The sequence below is a fragment of the Macrobrachium nipponense genome, chromosome 18 (assembly GCF_015104395.2).
Source record: "Macrobrachium nipponense isolate FS-2020 chromosome 18, ASM1510439v2, whole genome shotgun sequence".
In the NCBI taxonomy this organism is placed as follows: domain Eukaryota; kingdom Metazoa; phylum Arthropoda; class Malacostraca; order Decapoda; family Palaemonidae; genus Macrobrachium; species Macrobrachium nipponense.
In genome coordinates this window covers 75,891,101-75,896,263 of record NC_087211.1, presented here as the reverse complement: position 1 = coordinate 75,896,263, position 5,163 = coordinate 75,891,101, and the positions used below count along the sequence as shown (strand labels likewise).

Genomic DNA, 5,163 nt, shown 5'->3' with positions numbered 1-5,163 from the left:
CTGGCATTACCATCACAGCGTTCTAGGATATGAAGTGCTATTGTAGTACAAATTTTACTTGGTATCTCGGATGTTGGATGCAGATTCTGTCTCCCCCCCTTCCCCTCCCCACTCGTTGTGGGGTGTTGGTCAGGGGGTAACCACCTACTAAAATGCCTGACATTACCATCACAGCGTTCTAGGATATGAAGTGCTATTGTAGTACAAATTCTACTTGGTATCTCCGATGTTGGATGCATATCATGTCTCCCTCTCCCCACTCGTTGTAGGGTGTCTGTCAGGGAGTAATCACCCACTAAAAGGTCTGTCATTACCACCGCAGTACTCTAGGATGTGCAGTACTATTGTAGTACATATTTTTCTTGGTATCTCCATGTTGGATGCAGATCCTGTCTCCCCCTCCCTACTCGTTGTGGGATGTCTGTCAGGGGGTAACCACCCACTAAAATGTCTGCCAATACCACCACAATACTCTAGGATGTGCAGTGCAATTGTAGTACAAATTGTACTTGGTATCTCCAATATTGAATGCAGATCCTGTCTCCCCCTCCCCACTTGTTGTGGGCGTCTGTCAGGGGGAAACCACCCACTAAAATGTCTGTCATTACCACCACAGTATTCTAGGATGTGCAGTGCTATTGTAATGAAAATTTTACTCGGTATCTCCTAAGTTGGATCTAGATCCAATTAACACCCCTTTTCAGTACGTCTGGTCAGGGACCCACCTCCAGAATGTCTGTCACCGGTCATTCTATAATCAGTAAAAGTCTGGCAGATATATTATATATTAGTTTCATCTGGTATCTCATATATTTGGATCTAGACCCCCTCCCCCAAAATCTAACAAGCAATTAGTGGTGCTTGTCAAGTAAGACACCATATTTCCGGGAGACGGTCAGTTTCACAGTTTACAAGTCTACTCCTAAATACTGGTAGGGGTTACAGTCGGTATCTCGTTCGTTGTATCTCAGTGTCCTGGGCTGCCGCTCTATTCCTTCAAGTTTCTTCTTTAAATGAATTACTGTTGTTTATCTCAGCCGTATGATAAATGCTATTTGAAGCAGGTGAGACTCAATAAAAATGGTGTAATTCACATGTGAACGATTTCTTCCTCGTGTGTTCAATTTGGTCTGTTTGTCTGTATGTATCATCAAACCATGGATGGTCATTATTCCTGAATTTAATCACCTTTCTAGTGACATACCTTGCTAAAATACCCATCAGCATTTCATTTAACCTCTTGGGTTGGTTCTGGATCTGATGCAGCATCTAGATTTCAGCCAGACCGTTTTTCCAGTAATGGAGTTAGGAATATACTGACTGGTAGTTTATGTCCTTCTCCAAGGCTCAATGATATGGAGTGTCTAAATAATTGCAGACCTTGGACTTGGCAATAGCTGGTACATCTGTGAATATCAGGTCTAATCTATTACCAGAAATATTCAGTTAGCTGGACAAAATCGGAGGATACACAGAACTCAAGAGCAGACCAGCCATGTTGATCTGTGGAATCTGAATTAACCCACTCGCTGTGATTTGCATTGCAGTCTCCAAAAATAACATATGAAGCTTTTGAATCCGGTGACTGAGCCATACTAATCCTTTCCAAGAGACAGTCATATTCAACTTACTGAAACTTTTAAAACAACGAATTTCATGGCAACCACACCCTAGGTTTTTCTGACATTATATAGGTCGTCCGGATTTAACGTATGCAGCCATACCTTGCACATATGGAATGTTACGAAGATAGATCATATCAGGGCCATCAAAGCCTGGGATTAAAAACTCAACCTTTACCCCATTACTACTACAAGAGTCTCAGATAAAAACATCAAATCGAAGTTACAAGCACAACTCTGGAGATCAAGAAAATGTGACCTTAACCCCGAATATTCGAGTAAAGTATTCTGCAATTTTTCTTACTGTGACGAGTGCAGCCAAGAGTTCAGCTCATGTCTCTCGAAGAATCAAAACTACAACATAAAATTAGTACCAAAGCCAATGAACAGACATAAAAACAGCAACGCAATAAAATCAGCCAAACCGTAAATAATAACAGTGCAATTAACAACAACAGTATTTACATTAATTACAAAGATAACATTGAAATTATAAATTAGCTTCATCATGCCATTGAAAAGACGCAGAAACAACTGGTCGATAAGGTGGAGCCAGCACACAGGAAACCTGCCAGGTTTGCCACAACAACTTTGGGTGGGGAGGGCCAGTCAGGATGGATTTAGTAATCATAAAGAACTCAGAAGGAAAAGAATAGGTAAGGAAGGCACTTTCCTGACAATCCACCAAGCAACTCTTGCATTCACCCTGCCATACATAGGGCCATGGAAGGCCACAGTACAATGGCTTTAGCATAGTCCAAGGTTGAAGAACAGGTTTGTACTCAGAGTAACTTCTCTTAGAGGGGTTACTTAACAACTGACTGAATGGTCCCTCCCCCCACTGGTTTGATTTTGGGAGTGTACTTCTCCTAGAAGAGTTTGCCTCCCAAGGATGAAGAGTCTCTTCTACCGTCCCCAACTCGTGTAGGCAGGACGTCACACCCTGAGTGATTCTTTCTTCAAATACAGAACATAACCATTTCCTTACAGATATTGATATACTGGCTACTATAGTAGATTCACATCAACCGTGAATTTGATGTCTAGGCCAGTCTCTTACGACTCTCCTGATTGGCTGCTGATAAGCCAATGACAGGGCTGGAAACTATCAGTCTCTCTCGAGAGCTCACATAGGCAGGATGTATGTACCACCTCTCCTGAAAGACGTATCCCTCAGAGAGGTGGAATATACATCCTGCCCATGTGAACTCTCGAGAGAGACTGACAATTTCCAGCCTTGTCATTGGCTTATCAGCAGCCAATCAGGAACGTCATAAGGGACGGGCCTATCACATCAAAGCACAGTTGATGTGAGTCTACTACAGTCAGAATCTGATACGTTGCACACACCATGAGTATTCAAATCAATAACATATCCTAAGTGAAGAAGAAAAGAAACCTTCGAGCTTACACCTCACATGGCGGCACAAACTCCATAAGAAGGAGTCAGTGTTGTTTCTGTAGCCATATCAGGGATGTCTTGATCGACAGAGACCTCCACGGTTGTCGAGGGTCTCTCTAGGATGGAACTACGGAGACTCCTTCAGGAGTAAGACTGTCAGCCCGTGACAATGTTGGATAAGGAGGTGGAGAGGTGGAGGAGGGAGGGAAGTCATATGCACTGGCAGGGGATTGTCAGGGATGTCAACAGCACTATCAGCATATCCTTCCTGAAAGAATATTATATTATTATATATATATAGATATATATATATATATATATATTATATAACTATGAGATTTTGTTAAAATAGGAATCCATCTAATAAAAGGAGCCCATAATAAAGCCAAAAGGTGGAGAGTTGATGCTATATATTTCAGAGACACACACACACCACACACACACACACACACACACACACACACACACACACACATATATATATATTATATATATATATATATATATATATTATAGATATATGCATGTATGTATATGTGTGTGTATTTATATATTTATGTAGTATGTATGAGTACACTTTTATGTATTTATGTATTTCAACTAATTTACCTGGACTTGATCTTATCCCTATCTGCAATTCACCCCTCTGTTTAAATAATTTAATATTTTCCTTGCACGATATCGCTATCTTGTCGAATGGATTGGCAAAACTGACGTTTGAGAATGGAAAGAGCGAAAAATCCATGAATTTGCCAAGCCGCCAAATTCTACAGTCCTTGGCCCTAACGTACAAATAGATGCAAAAATGTAATATATAGTATTAAATAAGGAATGACACAAATAAACTACCCCATTACATAAATAAGAGATAATAAAAATTAAAGGCCAGTAAATTGGAACGGCAATAACTCATTTGTGGAATTCAGAAGTCACTTACCTCCATTGCAAGTTGTCCTTGTGACATCTTTGTTTGGGTAAATCCTGAAAAAGACAAAAGACGTTATTCTGGTGAAGTTTCAAGTCAAAATAAATAAAAAATAACACACGTGTATACAATTGTACGCCCAACATTTCTAACGTTTTGCTCTAATTGAAGATAAAACTACTATACATCAACGAGATGACACTAGCAAACAAAAACAGTATTTCAAAGGCGCCGAACATTCTAATTAAACCTTATAGCAGATAAATGCATTCATGTAAGGCGTTTAATGGGCATCATTAGACCCTCACAAACCGATACAATTTACAGAAATACCTTTTGATTCGATTAATTTTCGATGGCAAAATCTTATTCGACAGAAAATCATCCACAGCATTCGAAGACGTAGAAGGCCTAATCCAGTCGTGAAGCTCAATTACTTGTCATTCATGCGGAAAATGGAGCACTGATATGATTCATCGTCAATAAATTTCATATTAAATCTAAATACTCAGCATTATTAATACCATTAATATTATTACCACTTAGGCCAAGGGCCCGCAGAGTGAAAACAGCCAAGTGCGGGAGAAGAATTGTAAAGGGTAAATCACGAACGAGAAATATCATCAATAAAGATAAAGTAAGTAATATAGGGGAAGTAATATGTTCGTTATACCGGACTCGCAAATCTCGCTCCACCGATTTCTTCATTATAATTTTCCCACCTCGTTCTCCAACTCCTTTAACTTACTTCTCTCGTTTTAGTTCGATGAAGATTCCTAAGTGTATACTATACTCTGTTTTTTTTTTCATCTGTCCATCCGCCTGTGGTGTTTTTGTATGGTAACACTGCGTCCCGGGCTTTAGATAGTTACGCTATGTCTAAGTTTTAGGTAAATAAAAGGATAGCTGGGTGTACATTTGCAACTGAAAAGTGTTTTAATAATTTACCGTATGCGAATTACACCGTTAATATTCGAAATAGGATATTATTATAATCGTTGAATGTACTATCTAAAGGCCGGGACGCGTGTTACCATACAAAAACACCACAGGCGCATGACAATGAAAAAGTTTTTTTCTTTTATAGTCCTCCACTTCCCACAATGGCTAGTCTGTAAAACTGAGAGAGAGAGAGAGAGAGAGAGAGAGAGAGAGAGGGAGAAGAGAGAGAGAGAGAGAGAGAGAGAGAGAGAGAGAGAGAGTGAGAGAGAGGA

At 39.8% G+C, this 5,163-nt stretch overlaps 1 long non-coding RNA gene across 1 annotated transcript; it reads right to left on the bottom strand.

The window, feature by feature from the left end:
- Window positions 1-3,207: 3,207 nt before the first annotated feature.
- Window positions 3,208-4,398, bottom strand: LOC135196850 (uncharacterized). Its single transcript, XR_010310490.1, has 3 exons — window positions 4,283-4,398; window positions 3,962-4,005; window positions 3,208-3,292 (listed from the first exon to the last, which is right to left on the bottom strand). It is a non-coding gene; the product is annotated as an uncharacterized LOC135196850 (long non-coding RNA).
- Window positions 4,399-5,163: the final 765 nt, after the last annotated feature.